Source organism: Bubalus bubalis, chromosome 4 (genome assembly GCF_019923935.1).
Source record: "Bubalus bubalis isolate 160015118507 breed Murrah chromosome 4, NDDB_SH_1, whole genome shotgun sequence".
Taxonomy (NCBI): domain Eukaryota; kingdom Metazoa; phylum Chordata; class Mammalia; order Artiodactyla; family Bovidae; genus Bubalus; species Bubalus bubalis.
Genome location: NC_059160.1, coordinates 159,596,969 through 159,616,005, shown reverse-complemented (window position 1 = coordinate 159,616,005; position 19,037 = coordinate 159,596,969). Strand labels below are relative to the sequence as shown.

The 19,037-nt window shown below is 46.3% G+C and overlaps 1 protein-coding gene across 3 annotated transcripts in view; it reads left to right on the top strand.

Annotated features, from left to right (window-relative positions):
* GRID1 (glutamate ionotropic receptor delta type subunit 1) overlaps nt 1-19,037 on the top strand; it is a 688,259-nt gene that overhangs the window by 622,399 nt on the left and 46,823 nt on the right. The gene's annotated exons all lie outside the window — the stretch shown is intronic.

Genomic DNA, 19,037 nt, shown 5'->3' with positions numbered 1-19,037 from the left:
TGGCAGGCACAGGGCACCCCAGCTTTGAACAACACAGTCCTTTGAGGATTCCCATGAAATGCTTTTTCTCTTGATGGCAGCTAGCATCCTCCTAAAATTCACCATCAACTCTCCCTGTTTCACTGAGGAAGGAATTGGGTTCCCTTTGGGTTTGTGGCTGGTTTTTGTGCATTTTCTTTTATCCCAAGGCACCATGGGGACAAATATTATGCTGCTAAGAGTCAGGGAAGCCCACAGAGACCTGAGTGAATGACATTGAAGGTGGTTAATTTGCTTTGCTCCGTTGAGTAGGTTCTGGCCTCAGCCTTGGTGTGACTTGGAGACCAACTCCCGTGGTCCCTGCTTCTGGGAAGGTGGCTGCCGGCTTCCCACAGGGGCAAAGCTTCTGGCATCCAGTCAAACTGGATTTTAATTGCTAGAAGCCTCTTCTTTGTGGGATCCTCCACATGGTAGTCCTGAGTCCCTATAGACACTGCAAAATGAGAATCCAGTTTTCAGACAAAATACCCGTGTTTCAGAGAAAACAGTCTATGGTGCTGCTACTTTGTTAGAAGAGAGAATCCTGAGTAAGGTGAAGTTCTGAGTTCCAGCCCAGGCCACAGGTTCATGAAATGTCAGAGCTGGAGAGACCTAAGACATCATCTTGTCCAGGAGTTTCAATCATAGCTGTTTACAGAGCAAGGCAGAGAGTGTCTGGGCAGGTCTAAGAGCAAGGAGACCACTGGAGCATGTGATGACCCAGAAGTCACATGTCCTCATTATGGGAGGGAGGAGTGGGAAGTGGGGGCCATGGGTGTGCCTGTGGCTGATTCCTGTTGGTGTATGACAGAAAACCACAACATTCTGTAAAGCAATCATCCTTACTCAGCCATTAAAAAGAATACATTTGAATCAGTTCTAATGAGGTGGATGAAACTGGAGCCTATTATACAGAGTGAAGTAAGCCAGAAAGAAAAACACCAATACAGTATACTAACGCATATATATGGAATTTAGAAAGATGGTAACAATAACCCTGTGTACGAGACAGCAAAAGAGACACTGATGTATAGAACAGTCTTATGGACTCTGTGGGAGAGGGAGAGGGTGGGAAGATTTGGGAGAATGGCATTGAAACATGTAAAATATCATGTATGAAATGAGTTGCCAGTCCAGGTTCGATGCACGATACTGGATGCTTGGGGCTGGTGCGCTGGGACGACCCAGAGGGATGGAATGGGGAGGGAGGAGGGAGGAGGGTTCAGGATGGGGAACACATGTATACCTGTGGCGGATTCATTTTTATATTTGGCAAAACTAATACAGTTATGTAAAGTTTAAAAATAAAATAAAATTTAAATAAAGATTAAAAAAAAATTCAAATTCAACATAAACATCTCTAGCTAAACCAGCCACTTCTGGACCTGTCCTGAGGATGACAGTTTATAACCATGACACAGCCTAATTTCACATAGAATAATTGAGTAACGGGCTTCCCAGGTGGCTCAGTGGTAAAGAATCCACCCGCTAATGCAGCGGATGCAGGTTCAATCCCTGGGTTGGGAAGATCCCCTAGAGAAGGAAATGGCAACCCACTCCAGTATGCTTGCCTGGAAAATCCCACAGAGAGAGGAACCTACAGTCCAGGAGAGAGGGTCTACAGTCCATGGGGTTGCAAAAGAGCTGGACATGATTTAGACATGTTGGACATTTTGGACATGTTACTAAACAACAACAACAATTGGGTAACTGAGGCAAGCATTGCTTTTCTCCCAGGTCAGCACTATCCTCAGGGCTTTGCCTGAATCCGCTCAGTCTTGTGAGTACCTCTGTTGTATAGATGAGGAAACCAGTGCATAGAGAAGTTGAGCATCTTATCCAGGGTCACAGAGCTAGCAGGGTAGTGTGATACAACCACGGTCTGTCAACCGTACTAAAGCCCTGGATCACTGCACTGTGACATCACAGCTCTAAGGGTGCCTCCTCAGAGCAGGGAGCTTCCATGTTCTCTGGGCAAGACCCAGAACCCCAGCCCCAGACTCCCAGGTTATATAATAGCACCAAGCTGGCCCATGGCACTTCCCTAATTTGTTGCCATTTCTTAGGAGGCATCAGGCAAGGAGTAGAGGCAGACTGCAGCCAGAACAGACAAATGGACATACTCAGCTTTAATGCTGATGCCCGTGACCGTGGGTAAGTTGGTGTGAGTCTTTAATTCTTAGGGAAGTTAGTTCACCTTTCAGGGTCCTGAGAGTGAGGACTGAGATGACTTCCACCCAGGACTACGATCCAGTAAAAGAGGAGGTAGCACCAGGAAAGGTTGCATGTACTTGGATGCCTCCCTAAGTGCCAGCATCCTTCTCTTTGTCCACCAGGCTGTAGAAACCACAGAATTCCAGAATTTCTCCTTGGTGTTTTACCTAGTGCTCCCCAGCTGGGTGTTTTGCTCGCATCCCATAGTCGCATGTTGGACACTGGCAGATTTGTCCTGAGTATCTTGCCCGAACCCTAAGAAGTTAATGGGGTGAATGATTATCTTAGAGGACAAGACGCTGGGCCACGGTGCAGTTCTGCCAGCGTTCCAGGGCTGCAGCTGTAAGCGCTGTGCCTCTGAGCGGGCACAGGTGGCTTCCGATGGTGTCCACCTGGGGAGTGAAGCAGACAGCCTGTCACCAGCCAGAGAGAGTGCCAGGTCGAGGCCATTTGGCTCGTGGGTCTTCTGGGTGGTGTGGCTGGCACCTGGCATTGCTAATGGAGCTAGAACAGCCTTTTGTTCGGGAGAAAACAGCTGTAACTGAATGGTGCCCAGCAGGGACATCATCTCCAGTTGGAGCTGATTTGGGAGGCGCTCTCAGGCATCTCAGAGCTGCAGGCCTGGGGAAGCTCAGCATCAGACAGACCAGCAAGCTCAACCTGGCCCTGGAATGGGATCAGCCCTAAAAACCTCATCATTTCCTCATCTAGGAAGGGGTCAAATAACTTATCACAGTGGGTGATTCCAAAGATGAAATGAGTCGGCTCTCACACAGCACTTGGCACAAAGTGAAGCCTCATTCATCCCTGAACCAAGCAAGCCTCATCAATATCAGAACATGCAATTCCTTTGTCCTCCCAGCTCCCTTCCTCAACTTTTTCATCAGAGTTCATAGCCTTGTTAAAGTGATTATTCTACAAACTCATGCAGAATGACTAGCATCTTGTAGCTTCGAGTTTAATTACAGCTGGGTTTGTGTTCAATAGCAGACTCACATATGCTAGCGTTTCCTTTCTGGTTTTCCCATGTGGGAAAGGCCCGAGTCTCCATTTCCTGGCCCGAGGCGTGCTGACCACCCAGGCCCATAAGCATGCTCCAGTGGGCAAGATGTCTCATGTGCTGTGATCCCTGCAAGAGCTGCTTTGGTTAGTTTCCTCGTCGTACAGATCTTCCTCCTGTGAGGTCGCCACTCCACTGCTGTTTTGTAACATTTGTCATAGCAAGTGGCATCTCTGAATTGGAGTGCCCCAGCCCTCCAGCCATACCTCCTCCCCCTTTCCCATCTTCTTTCTGTCTTGGGGGCTCTTCCTTGTACATGCATGCACGCACATTTGCCGTCGTTGTTTAGTCTTTAGGTCGCATTTGACTTCTGAGACTCCATGGACTGTAACCCACCAGGCTCCTCTGTCATTTTCCAGGCAAGAATACTGGAGTGGGTTGCTATTTCCTTCTCCAGGGGATATTCCCGACCCAGGGATTGAACCCGCATCTCCTGCCTGGGCAGACAGATTCTTTACCACTAAGCCATCAGGGAAGCCTCGTGCGTGCACATTCCCAGGCCCTGAACACATATGTGCAGACATGTGTGCACACTTGCATGCAAGTACATGGCCTTGCTGCAGCCCCTCAGCCCGGCTTCTAAAATACGTGTGCCAGCTTTCCTCGGTATCCTCCACCCTGCCCACGTACACACACCCCCAACTGCTCATCTCACACGTGCTCGGACCCTGTAATTGTCCAGAGAACACTGTCATTGTGCGCTTCTATTCCATTATATTCACTTCAGTTCAGTTCAGTTCAATTGCTCAATCCTGTCTGACTCTTTGCGACCCCATAGACCACAGCACACCAGGCCTCCCTGCTGCTGCTGCTAAGTCACTTTAGTCGTGTCTGACTCTGTGCGACCCCATAGACGGCAGCCCACCAGGCTCCTCTGTCCCTGGGATTCTCCAGGCAAGAACACTGGAGTGGGTTGCCATTTCCTTCTCCAATGCAGGAAAATGAAAAGGGAAAGTGAAGTCGCTCAGTCGTGTCCAACTCTTAGCGAGCCCATGGACTGCAGCCTTTCAGGCTCCTCCATCCATGGGATTTTCCAGGCAGGAGTACTGGAGTGGGGTGCCATTGCCTTCTCCGTATCCATCACCAACTCCCAGAGTTTGCCCAAACTCGTGTCCATTGAGTCAGTTATGCCATCCAACCATCTCATCCTCTGTCGTCCCCTTCTCTTCCTGCCTTCAATCTTTCCCAGCATCAGGGTCTTTTCAAATGAGTCACCTCTTCACATCAAGTGGCCAAAGTATTGGAGTTTCAGCTTTAATATCAGTCCTTCCAATGAACATTCAGGACTGATCTCCTTTAGAATGGACTGGCTGGATCTCCTTGCTGTCCAGGGGACTCTCAAAAGTCTTCTCCAACATGACAGTTCAAAAGCATCAATTCTTCAGTGCTCAGCTTTCTTTATAGTCCAACTCTCACATCCATACATGACTACTGGAAAAACCATGGCCTTGACTAGATGGACCTTTGTTGGCAGAGTAATGTCTCTGCTTTTGAATATGCTGTCTAGGTTGGTCATAACTTTCCTTCCAAGGAGTAAGCCTCTTTTAATTTCATGACTGCAGTCACCATCTGCAGTGATTTTGGAGCCCGAAAAAACAAAGTCTGCCACTGTTTCCCCATCTATCTGCCATGAAGTGATGGGACCGGATGCTATGATTTTAGTTTTCTGAATGTTGAGCTTTAAGCCAACTTTTTCACTCTCCAGTTTCACTTTCATCAAGAGGCTCCTTAGTTCTTCTTCACTTTCTGCCATAAGGGTGGTGTCATCTGCATATCTGAGATTATTGATATTTCTCCCAGCAATCTTGATTCCAGCTTGTCCTTCATCCAGCCCAGCGTTTCTCATGATGTACTCTGCATATAAGTTAAATAAGCAGGGTGACAATATACCTTGATGTACTCCTTTCCTGATTTGGAACCAGTCTGTTGTTCCATGTCCAGTTCTAACTGTTGCTTCCTGACCTGCATATAGGTTTCAAAGAGGCAGGTCAGGTGGTCTGGTATTCCCATCTCTTGAAAAATTTCCCACAGTTTCTTGTGATCCACACAGTCAAAGGCTTTGGCATAGTCCATTATATTAGCTTATAAGTATTTTATGAGTAATTATTTCCTCAGTCCTATCCTTAGTGCTTCCTAATTACTTATCATTTCTTCTCCCTTATAGTAAATCATTAGTAGTTCTCAAAAGATTGTCTCTCAAGACATCCATGGTTTGAAAATATGATCACCTTTTCACCTTTTAGTCCCTTTCTGTGTTAATTTCCACTTTTTAAGTCTCAACCCCCACCTTGCCTCCTAATCCTGTGTCCTTATCTCCACCCTCAATCTCTCTTCTGCCAAGCTGGGATAGCTTCAACGTCACAGTCATCCCTGTTCTAATGCCTCTGAGCTTATTTCTAGAAATATATCCTGCATGATATTTTTGATCACCTGCTTACTTGCTAATTCTCCCCACTTAGCTATGGGCTTCCTAATATTGCTATAGGATGGCATTCAATGTTTGGGTTTGGGATAAAGCCAGTCCTGAGTGGGAAGATGCCTCTTCTCCTTGCTGCTTCTGTTACTTAATCTCCTTGAGCCTTGATTTCTTCATCTGTAAAATGGAGGGATAATAATAGCATTATGAAATTGTGGTCAAGGTGAAATGAAGCAGTGCCAATGAAGTCTCAGTTCAGTGTCTGATCAGGTCAGATAAGATCAGTCCCTCAGTCGTGTCCAACTCATCGCGACCCCATGAATCGCAGCACGCCAGGCCTCCCTGTCCATCACCAACTCCCAGAGTTCACTGAGACTCACATCCATCAAGTCAGTGATGCCATCCAGCCATCTCATCCACTGTCATCCCCTTCTCCTCCTGCCCCCAGTCCCTGCCAGCATCAGAGTCTTTTCCAATGAGTCAACTCTTCGCAGGAGGTGGCCAAAGTACTGGAGTTTCAGCTTTAGCATCATTCCTTCCAAAGAAATCCCAGGGCTGATTGCCTTCAGAATGGACTGGCTGGATCTCCTTGCAGTCCAAGGGACCCTCAGGAGTCTTCTCCAACACCACAGTTCAAACGCATCAATTCTTCAGCACTCAGTCTTCTTCACAGTCCAACTCTTACATCCATACATGACCACAGGAAAAACCATAGCCTTGACTAGATGGACCTTTGTTGGCAAAGTAATGTCTCTGCTTTTGAATATGCTATCTAGGCTGGTTATAACTTTCCTTCCAAGGAGTAAGCGTCTTTTAATTTCATGGCTGCAGTCACCATCTGCAGTGATTTTGGAGCCCACAAAAATAAAGTCTGACACTGTTTCCACTGTTTCCCCATCTATTTCCCATGAAGTGATGGGACCGGATGCCATGATCTTCGTTTTCTGAATGTTGAGCTTTAAGCCAACTGTTTCACTCTCCACTTTCACTTTCATCAAGAGGCTTTTTAGTTCCTTTTCACTTTCTGCCATAAGGGTGGTGTCATCTGCATATCTGAGGTTATTGCTATTTCTCCCGGCAATCTTGATTCCAGCTTGTGTTTCTTCCAGTCCAGTGTTTCTCATGATGTACTCTGCATATAAGTTAAATAAACAGGGTGACAATATACAGCCTTGATGTACTCCTTTTCCTATTTGGAACCAGTCTGTTGTTCCATGTCCAGTTCTAACTGTTGCTTCCTGACCTGCATACAAATTTCTCAAGAGGCAGATCAGGTGGTCTGGTATTCCCATCTCTTTCAGAATTTTCCACAGTTTATTGTGATCCACACAGTCAAAGGCTTTGGCATAGTCAATAAAGCAGAAATAGAGGTTTTTCTGGAACTCTCTTGCTTTTTCCATGATCCAGTGGATGTTGGCAATTTGATCTCTGGTTCCTCTGCCTTTTCTAAAACCAGCTTGAACATCAGGAAGTTCACAGTTCACATATTGCTGAAGCCTGGCTTGGAGAATTTTGAGCATTACTTTACTAGCGTGTGAGATGAGTGCAATTGCGCGGTAGTTTGAGCATTCTTTGGCATTGCCTTTCTTTGGGATTGGAATGAAAACTGACCTTTTCCAGTCCTGTGGCCACTGCTGAGTTTTCCAAATTTGCTGGCATATTGAGTGCAGCACTTTCACAGCATCATCTTTCAGGATTTGAAATAGCTCAACTGGAATTCCAGCACCTCCACTAGCTTTGTTCAGAGTGATGCTTTCTAAGGCCCACTTGACTTCACATTCCAGGATATCTGGCTCTAGGTCAATGATCACACACCATCGTGATTATCTGGGTCATAAAGATCTTTTTTGTGCAGTTCTTCTGTGTATTCTTGCCATCTCTTCTTAATATCTTCTGCTTCTGTTAGGTCCATACCATTTCTGTCCTTTATCGAGCCCATCTTTGCATGAAATGTGCCTTTGATATCTCTGATTTTCTTTTTTTTTTTTTTTTGTATGTTTGTCTGTTTATTTGATTTTGAAGTATAAATGTTCTACAACACTATGTTAGTTACTGTTACACAGTATAGTGACTCAACGTTTCTATAAATTTCAAAATGATCACCACAATAAATCTAGTTATATAACACTGTACAGAGATACTATGTAAATATTGGCTATATTCCCCATACTGCACATTGTCACACACGTTCTCAGAGGAAATGTAAAAAGTGCATAGAATAGAAAATATCATTAGTTTACTCATGTAAAAATATATTTCTGAAAGAACAGTACATTATGTTCTCTTTTTTATGGAAACAAAAACACTGACAGAAAAGTTGACAAATCATGGTTGGCATATTGATAAATTATCACAAAGTAAATATGAATTGGTCAAAAATAGAATATTTTCTTGAAGAGATCCGTAGTCCTTCCCATTCTGTTGTTTTCCTCTATTTCTTTACATTGATCGCTGAAGAAGGCTTTCGTATCTCTTCTTGCTATTCTTTGGAACTCTGCATTCAGATGTTTATATCTTTCCTTTTCTCCTTTGCTTTTCACCTCTCTTCTTTTCACAGCTATTTGTAAGGCCTCCCCAGACAGCCATTTTGCTTTTTTGCATTTCTTTTCCCTGGGGATGGTCTTGATCCCTGTCTCCTGTACAATGTCACAAAGTTAGCATTATTATAGCTTTCTTCTAGCATATCAAGTGACTGCCTGCCAGGGAAGCTGACATAATAGAGGGGCTCAGTCAGACATTTGGAAAGAAGAAGAGGGAGGTGAGGAGGGTGAAAGCAAAAAGCAACAGGGAGAGAGGAGATTCAGGCTGTTTCTCTGGAGCACAGGGGACACAGGCTGTGCCGAGAGGTGGTGAAGGCACCTTCACACCCTCCTGGAGGGCTGCTGCTCTGATTTGCATTTCAGTCACATTTATGACAGCCTCATAATGGATTAAGAGCCCTAGCACTGATATATTAAAGCTTAATGGTGCATCCTACTTTTGTATTGATTTGTGGCAGCAAATATTTGCTGGTGTGGAGAGCTGGGAGCCAGCCATGTTCTTGGCATGGTGGAATTGCTGCCTGGTGGGGATCCCGCCGAGCGAGAGGGATGTGGGAGCTGGGGATGAAGACAGCATCTGCTGGGGATGCAGACCCCAGAGGAGACTCTCAGCCAATGCTGATTTCCATCTGATCCACAAGAAAACTTGATCTTGAAGCTTCAAGATCCCGAGAAGGAAGCCTATGGACAGCCTGGGCTGATCCCTGGGCTTCTTGGTGATTTGTTCCTGGTTTGGCTATAACTGTGTAGCTCTGTGCTGTGCCCCCCAGCCTAGGGCTTCAGTTCTTCTATTCCATCCTCCCAGGCTATTGCTATGCTCACTTCTCTGCAGGTGAATGACCCATGCTTATCCTCAAAAGATAACCCAAGACCTTTCCAACAGAATATCCAACCTAGGTTATTGGAAAGTGAGAAGAAAGCTAATTCATTAATGTATTATTCATGCACATAATAGCCCATGTTTATTGGAGCATCTACCATATGCCAGGCACTATTGTAGGTAGAGGTGGGGAAAACTGCCACAATTTGGCTGGAACTTCCCTGGTTTTAGTACTGAAAGTCCTATATCCCAGGAAACCTCTCTGTTCTGTACAAACTAGGAAGATTGGCCATGCCGGTGTAGGCACTGTTGATATCGCAATAAACTGGACAGTTCCATTCTAGGGGGAGAACGGCCATGAAACAGCCTGGTGTATATTTCTTTGTTTTTATCATATAATTTAAAGAGGGTGATATTTGGAGAAGGTGGCTACAGGGGATGAGCTGGTTGGATGGCATCATTGACTCAATGAGTGTGAGTTTGAGCAAACTCCAGGAGATAGTGAAGGACAGGGAAGCCTGGTGTGCTGCAGTCCATGGGGTCACAAAGAGTCAGATACAATTGAGCGACTGAACAACAGTTGTACAGAGCGTTGTCAGCAGAGGTCTCATGAAGAAGGTGACATCTGATGTTCCCAGAGCACTGAGGGAAAGAGCTGATTAGAGATGTGAAGGAAGAGTGTATCACACAGCTGAGAACCCCCAAGGCAGGAAGGCAGGGCAGCCCGTGTGGTGAGAGCAGAGCTCTTGGGTCCAGATCATGTGTGACCTTTCAGGATATGTGAGGATTTGGGGTGTTTCTTGTAGACATGGGAAGCACCTATGAGGCATATACCCTTCTTTCAAAAACTCTTGTCTGGCCACCCCGGTCTGATTTGGCAGCCAAGGGAACCTGGGCTTGGGAGAATCCAAACAGAAGGTGTGCAAATAAGGGAAACTCCAGCCCACTTTGGTTCTGATGGGCCCTGGATGCCCAGGATGGCTCAGACCCCATGGCGTTAATCCTGGCATGTTGGTCTTATTCTGGGGATGGAAGATTCAACTCCCAGAGCCCCTCAGAGCCTGCTCCCTAAAGACTGCAGGGCCTGCATTCAAGGGCAGGAGAGAGGCCCCTCTCTTCCAAGTGGATCTTGGCTGCGGGGGCGGTTGGCAGAGCGAGTGGACATGGAGGACACAGGAGAGCACACGCTAGATTTCCAAGCCTCAGAACTGACACTTGGCAGCAGGAGGATCTGTTAAATTATTCAGATCACACATGTTTATTATGTTTTTGCATCATAAAAAAAATACAAACTTTACAGAAACACATTTGTAAAAAGCGGAAATCTCCCTACAGTTCAGTGCCTATTCCTCCTATTTTCGTCCTGATGTTTACTTCCATTTTTAATGGTTACTTTTGACAAGAATGGAAATATACTGTATACAAAAGCATCAAGTGTTTTTTTTTTCTTAGTATGTTTTAGGCATCTTTGAATTTCAATTGTAATCAAAGGAATGGGGTTAGAGAGAAGAGAATGTGGAGGAAGATTGCAGGACGGAGTGAGCACATGTCAGCCGAATGCCCAGTCCACCCATGCCCACCTCCCCTTCCCAGACCCTCTCCCGGCCCCCTGTGTCCTGCAGGGATGCCTTTCCTGCCACACAGCTCCTGTCCTGGTGGGTCACTGAGTGTCCTCTTTGGTGTTAAACTGGCGGTTTCCTGAGTTGGGGCACCGATCTGCCGCCACTCAGACCAAAGCCTTTCACCAAGGAGCCCCATGCAATAGCCAGCATTGCCTGCTCCAGCCTCTCAGAGGGGCCCAGAGGATCCCTGGTCTCCAGGGAAGAGATGCTGATAAGCTCCGAGCCTGCCGGTCTCGGCTTCTCAGAAGGCACAGCTTCTCCAAGGTCTCGGCCCTGCCCTCAGTGGTCTCTCCTCACAGCTCCTCCCAGACCAGCCCAAGAAAAGGTAACAAAGGAACACATGCCCTCGATGTCAGCTCCGATGGCTAAAACAGCACCCGCCTGCTGCATATAATCACTTCCTCCATCGTTTTCTGTAATCCCTACTCTGCTTTATGACTCTTCATAGCACTTTTCATCACTGGAAACATGACAATGGGGGTCGGCTGATTACGCCCCCATGGGCCACATCTGGCTGGCAGCCTATTTTCCCGCAGCCTGCAGGCTAAGATTGTTTTCCCTTTTTTGAAACATTTTTTATAGTGTTCAAAAAAAAAAAAAAAAAAAAAAAAACCAACAAAACCAAGGGATATGCAGCAGAGCGGTTGTGGCCCTTATTGCCTGTGAACATGCACTGGGTCCCTTCGCAGACAGCTTGCTGACCCCAGCATTTCGTAATGGTTGGTGTTGTGTTTGCTGTTCATATGTGTGCTGTTCTCTCTCCCTGTCTCCTCCATGCAGACTCCGTGAGAGTGGGAACTCTGTGCTGCTCATAGCTTTAGACCTACAACAGTGCTTGAGAGAAGCATATGCTCAGGAAATAGGTTATTTTTTTGTCCATTGTATGAATGAAAGACTAAAGACCTTGAGATGCCTTTCAGAGCCCAAGGTCGAGAAGCATCTTGGAGTGTCTTCACCTTACCTGAACTCCTGTTCACCTTGAAGTACCCAGGTTTGGGGTGGAGAGAATGGGAAATGTGGCAGAGCCTCAGTGGGCGTCTCTGCATAGGAGAAGGATCAGAGACTCCCAAAGCATGGCAGTGCCCTGGGGAAGAAACTCAGGAAGGGCAGGGAAGTGGGCAGCACCACTGCTCCGGGTCCTGGAGGCTGGCTGTGGAAGCCTGACCACGCACTCCCCCCTGATTGGTGCAGCGTCCTCTTTTGTAGAGTCAGAAATGAGAGCGAAAAAGCAGGGCTGCTGAAATGATGGTAGAGGCATCTGTGCGCTGTAATTACGACAGCTTCAGATTACAAGGATGAGCCTCCCCACCCTCCTGTGACTTTGGGGTCACTCCATTACTTCCTTTTCTTTCTTTCTTTCTGTCTCTCTTTTTCTTCTTGGCTGAATTGTGGCATACGGGATCTTAGTTCTCTACCAGGGATGGAACCTGTGCCCACTGCAGTCTGGACTGCCAGGGAAGTCCCCTTCCTCTTCTCCTTAAGGAGGAGATTTATCAGGCCTGTGATGATGGCAACCTCATAGTTGTTGAAATCAGTTCTACCCATACTGTATATTGATTCTCTTCTTGTTGCAAGTGTATTTATCTCCATTGCCAATGTAAATATTTCTGTAACATGCAAAGTTGTATTTATGCATTCTGTATTATTGATTTTTCTCATGCTGCAAACACATTTATCTCTTTGTTAATGAAAATGTATCTGGGAAATAGTAAGATTGATTTATGAGAAGGGTGAGGGGCGGGAGGGAGGTGGTGCTGGTCTGGGTAGACTATCCTTGGCCACGGCTGAAGGAGACAATGTGGGACTTTCAGGAGGTGCTGTTCAGTTGGAGGAAACTGCTCTCAGAGTCAAGGGATGCTGGTAGAGTGCTTCTGTAAAACAGTCTGATGTGCTCACAGAAGTCAGCTGTGATTGCAGCTAAAGACCCTCAACTAGCAGTCCAGGACAGAGCAACAGCTCTATTGGTCCCACCCACCAGTTTCAATAAGGTTTTGTTGGTGTTTAGTTGCTAGGTTGTCTCGATTCTTTGCAACCCCATGGGCTGTGTAGCCTGCCAGGCTCCTCTGCCCATGGGATTTCCCAGGCAAGAATACTGGAGTGGGTTGCCATTTCCTTCTCCGGGGGATCTTCAATAGGGTAAAAGATATTGGCTCAATGGAAAGCCTGGAAGAGAGGCTAAGCTCTGCCAAGGGAATATTATAACCCTCATCATGAATAAAATGGAGAAGGCAATGGCACCCCACTCCAGTACTCTTACCTGGAAAATCCCATGGATGGAGGAGCCTGAAAGGCTGCAGTCCATGGGGTCGCCAAGAGTCAGACATGACTGAGTGACTTCACTTTCACTTTTCACTTTCATGCATTGGAGAAGGAAATGGCAACCCACTCCAGTGTTCTTGCCTGGAGAATCCCAGGGATGGGGGAGCCTGGTGGGCTGCTGTTTATGGGGTCACACAGAGTCAGACATGACTGAAGCGACTTAGCAGCAGCAGCAGCAGCATGAATAAAAAGGTGAAGTAAGGAGACAGACAGCCAAGCACAGAGCTGGGGCTTGGCTGCTTAAATGTGCATGCCTCCACGGGACACTTAGTCAGTCAGTGCGTGCCCAGACAGACTTACTCTTCTAGAAATCCTTTCTTTAGCTCTGGCCAATGAGCTAGGTGCTGCCCCCCTTTGCTTCCAAGACCCCTCCTGCAGCAGCTTTCTCCTAGTACTTCTCACATTGTTTAGTTACTATTGGTTTACTTTTCTAACCACTCATCACCCATCACTATGAACCCCTTGAAATGCCCACATACCTCCCTTGCCTCCATGCTTTACCAAATGCCCACTAACTAACTAGTTAACTGTGGATGGGGCATGTGGTGGAATGACTTCAGCCAGGTGCATCATTCATGATTTGGGTTTAGAGAGACACCACCTGTGAGAGGAAGATCTCCTTCATCTCTCTGTGGTGGGGGTGCTCAGACACTTTCTAGCAGTTGTGGCTGAAGAGACTAATTTGAGAAACATGCTAGATGAAGTGTGTTGCTCCTGGAGCCTTCTCCGGGTTAAGCCTCCCTTGCTAGTTTGGATGGGAGTCCTATTGGATGTGAACATCTGTCTTCTGCTGACTGTTGACTTGGACCCGGCTGGCTAGCTCTTCTTTGTTCTTTCCTTCCATGTCGCTTCCAAAGCTGTGCCCTTGGACAAGAGCGTGAGTGCCCCTGAGTGTTGACAGTTTGGGTCCATGATTGGTTGGGCCCTCTTGCAAGCCTCCAAAGAGCCTTGCTGCTGCTGCTGCTAAGTCACTTCAGTCATGTCCGACTCTGTGCGACCCCACAGACAGCAGCCCACCAGGCTCCCCTGTCCCTGGGATTCTCCAGGCAAGGACACTGGAATGGGTTGCCATTTCCTTCTCCACTGCACGAAAGTGAAAAGTGAAAGTGAATTTGCTCAGTCGCATCTCACTCTTAGCGACCCCATGGACTGCAGCCTACCAGGCTCCTCCATCCATGGGATTTTCCAGGCAAGAGTACGGGAGTGGGGTGTCATTGCCTTCTCCACCAAAGAGCCTTAGATAGGTTTATTCACTCTGAAATATGATGGTAGTACCTCCTGTGTGTTAGTGAGCTTGGAAATTTTCCTTGAAAGAGGGAATGTTCATTAAAGATGTGTAAAGATGGGCAATGGATCCCTGTACACAGACCCATGGCTATGAGTGGTGAGGGATGGAAGGCATGGGTCTGGTTCAGCAAAGATGGCAGTGGTGTTTTGGGGATGGCAACAATGACCTCTACGGGGCCAGAAATGGACATGAAGCCGCTAGCACCGGGGCTGCCCGCTTGTATTCCAGAACTGCTCCCTGAGCCCCTGACCAGGGCCGCCGTCATGAATGAATACCAAGAGGAGAGAGGAAATCTCCATTTCAAATGTGGGGATGAAACAGCAGTGCTGAACTCCTTGGCAGTGACCCATCCATTCTAGGCTCATGGAAACTGCAGTAATTTAGAGCAGTTCCAGTATTTAGAATCAACTGTGTAATTCATCCTGATGTTTCCCATTCATCAAAGACTTGTGTTTGTTTGTATTACCATGAGAAAAATAAAAAATGCGGGGAAAAATAAGATCCCCCTTCCTTTCATTACAGGCAAATTATGATAGAGTTACAACCCTTGGGGCCCTTCAAGCAAAGGAACATCTTGCTTCAATTAGATATAAATAATGAACAATATTTAGAAAGATTTCTTCATCGAATTTGTTATTTTATGTTTTCTTTCATCTGTAATGTATTGAAACGAATACAGAACTCTGTTTCTGGGCCATGTAGCAGGGCCTGAAGGAATTCCATGGAGGGTATCTCCAGAACAGGAGAAAGCTAGCTACGTTGCTGGCTCCTCTGTGTGCAGGCTGCACAGGCTGGCTGCAGCCCTGGGTCTGGTGCTGAGGATGCAGATACGGAGCTGCTTTGGCTCTGTCTACTGAGGACCCCTAATGGCTCAGCAGGTAAAGAATCCGCCTGCAATGCAGGAGACCCAGGTTCGACCCCTGGGTCAGGAACAACCTCTGGAGGAGGAAATGGCAACCCACTTCAGTATTCTTAAAATCCCACGGACAGAGGAGCCTGGTGGGCTACAGTTCAAAGGGTTGCAAAGTGTCGGACGTGACCGAGTGACAAAACACACACACACTGAGGACCCCGACCTATAATAATAGCACAGAATACCTGCTACTGGTGACTGGCCACTGAGTTTGCATCAGTCACTGCTCTAAGAACTGAACACACGCCACCTCATTTCATCTTCACAGCAACCTCTGCTATGGGCTTTACTTCTAACCCTGGTGTTTGTGTGTGTGTGTGTGTTTTGTTTTGTTTTTTATTTGCGGATTTGGAAACTGAGGCTAAGAGAGGCCAGCTAACTAACAGAGGGCCCTCAGTGTTAGTGCTGATGGGATTGAGAGGCAAGGCAAGTAACTGGACTCAGAGCCCATGCATTACGCACTCTGCTGTGATGTTCCTGTGGTCATGGTGAGCCCTTACTGCCACAGAAACCACACAGGGCATAGAGGTGGCCAGGGAGCTGAGGGATGCTGATGTCTTCCCATAGGGAAAGGCGGCTGCTGGAACCTCAAGGGGTTTGCAGAAGTGTATCAGGGGGATGAGCAAGATAAAGGGATTCCAGGCAGAGGGAGCTCTGTGGTCTGGTGCCACAAACGGTGATCCTGTGGAATCTCTCATTTTAACCTTAGCTCTGGGGTCATGTGGATGCAGGTGCAATAGCCAAAGATGAGCTCAGAAGATGGAGGGTTATGTGGATCAGGTTGAAATGATTGGGTCTTTTCATGGAAACAGCAACTCAGTGAGTGGTGGGGATGATGATTCTGGTTGATGAAAAGGAGAGACAGATTTCCAGAAGGGAAATAAGCAAAGAGGGATCCAGTTGGAGCCTGAAGAGAGAGACTGGCTCATCAGTGAGCTTTATGACTTTTGCAATTCTATCCTATCAGCACGTTGAATCAGGTTCTGCTCATCTTGTGTCAAATGAAAACTTTAACCCTCCCTGATCTGATTCTTGCTCCCTACTCCAAAGAAGGCACAGCTCAGTCTTCTGCTCCTTGGAGCTGATGGACATTCCTGATGCACCTGCTCCCTGAATTGTACACCTGACCTGAGCTGCTTGCTTCTCCTCCATGGACAACAGACAGAGGCTCTCAGAGGTGCTTTGGTTTATCTTCACCACCATCTGAATAACCAGCACTCCAGAGTCAAGAAAGCTCATATACAAACCCAGATTCCTTTCTTTATTCAAAAACAAATTAGGGGGAGATGCTTCAGTTCAGTTAAGTTGCTCAGTCGTGTCCAACTCTTTGCGACCCCATGGACTGCAGCACACCAGGCTTCCCTGTCCATCACCAACTCCTGGAGTTTACTCAAACTCATGTCCATTGAGTTGGAGGTGCCATCTAATGACCTCATCCTCTGTCGTCCCCTTCTCCTCGCGCCTTCAATCTTTCCTAGCATCAGGGTCTTTTCCAGTGAGTCAGTTCCAGGTAGCCAAAGTATTGGAGTTTCAGCTTTAGCGTCAGTCCTTCCAATGAATATTCAGGACTGATCTCCTTTAGGATTGACTAGTTGGATATCCTTGGAGTCCAAGGGACTCTCAAGAGTCTTCTCCAACACCACAGTTCAAAAGCATCAATTCTTCTGCACTCAGCTTTCTTTATAGTCCAACTCTCACATCCATACATGACTACTGGAAAAACCATAGCTTTGACTAGATGGACCTTTGTTGGCAGAGTAATGTCTCTGCTTTTTAATATGCTGTCTAGGTCGATCATAACTTTTCTTCCAAGGAGTAAATGTCTTTTAATTTCATGGCTGCAGTCACCATGTGCAGTGATTTGGGAGCCCAGGAAATAGAGTCATTCACTGTTTCCACTCTTTCTCTATTTGCCATGAAGTGATGGGACCAGATGCCATGATCTTAGTTTTCTGAATGTTGATCTTTAAGCCAACTTTTTCACTCTCCACTTTCACTTTCATCAAGAGGCTCTTTAGTTCTTCTTCACTTTCTGCCATAAGGGTGGTGTCATCTGCATATCTGCAGTTATTGATATTTCTCTCAGCAATCTTGATTCCAGCTTGTGCTTCCTCCATCCCAGTGTTTCTCATGATGTACTCTGCATGTAAGTTAAATAAGCAGTGTGACAATATACAGCCTTGACATACTCCTTTCCCAAAATTGAACCAGTCTGTTGTTCCATGTCCAGTTCTATCTGTTGCTTCTTGACCGGCATACAGATTTCTTAGGAGGCAGGTCAGGTGGTCTGTTATTCCCATCTCTTTAAGAATTTTCCACAGTTTATTGTGATCCACACAGTCAAAGGCTTTGGCATAGTCAATAGAGCAGATGTTGGTGTTTTTCTAGAACTCTCTTGCTTTCTCAATGATCCAACGGATGTTGGAAATTTGATCTCTGTTTCCTCTGCCTTTTCTAAATCCAGCTTGAACATCTGGAAGTTCACAGTTGACATACTGTTGAAGTCCTGGCTTGGAGAATTTTGAGCATTACTTTACTAGCTTTTGAGATGAATGCCATTGTGCGGTAGTTTGAACATTCTTTGGCATTGCCCTTCTTTGGGATTGGAATGAAAACTGACCATTTCCAGTTCTGTGGCCACTGCTGAGTTTTTCAAATTTGCTGGCATATTGAGTGCAGCACTTTCACAGCATCATCTTTTAGGATTTGAAATAGCTCAACTGGAATTCCATCACCTCCACTAGCTTTGTTCATAGTGATGCTTCCTAAGGCCCACTTGACTTCGCATTCCAGGATGTCTGGCCCTAGGTGAGTGATCACACCATTATGGTTATCTGGGTCATGAAGATCTTTTCTGCATAGTTCTTCTGTGTATTCTTGCCACCTCTTCTTAATATCTTCTGCTTCTGTTAGGTCCATACCATTTCTGTTCTTTATTGTGCCCATCTTTGCATGAAAAGTTCCCTTTGTGTATCTAATTTTCTTGAAGAGATCGCTAGTCTTTCCTTTTCTATTGTTTTTCTCTATTTCTTTGCACTGATCACTGAGGAAGGCTTTCTTATCTCTCTTTGCTATTCTTTGGAACTCTGCATTCAAATGGGTATATCTTTCCTTTCCTCCTTTGCCTTTCGCTTCTCTTCTTTTCATATCTCTTATGAAAGCTTACGGTAAGGCCTCCTCAGACAACCATTTTGCCTTTTTGCATTTCTTTTTCTTGGGGATGGTCTTGATCAGTGCCTCATGTACAATGTCACAGATCTCTGTCCATAGTTCTTCAGGCACTCCCTCTATCAGATCTAATGCCTTGAATCTATTTGTCACTTCCACTATATAATCGTAAGGGATATGCTTTAGGTCATACCTGAATGGCTTCCCTGGTGGCTCCTGCAATGCAGAAGACCTGTGTTCGATCCCCGAGTCAGGAAGATCCCCTGGAGAAGGAAATGGCAATCTACTCCAGCATTCTTGCCTGGAAAATCCCATGTTTGGATGAGCCTGATAGGTTACAGTCCATGGGGTCACAAAGAGTCAGACATGACTAAGTGACTTCATTTTCACTTTCTTTGGATAGTCTATTGGTTTTCCCTACTTTCTTCAATTTAAGTCTGAATTTGGCAATACGGGCAGATGCTTGGAAGGCAACAGTTGGGTGGAATTCCAGAACAGCTGCAAGCTTAGGAGGAGACATGCCTCTTCATGGGCACAGTCTCTGAGTGTGTGCCCACCATACACCAGCTCTGAGTGTCAGAGACCAGTCACTGTTGTGAGTCTTGCCATTGTGTCTCTCTTTCCTTTTGTAGGCATTTGAGTTGGAGCCCTTCAATGTA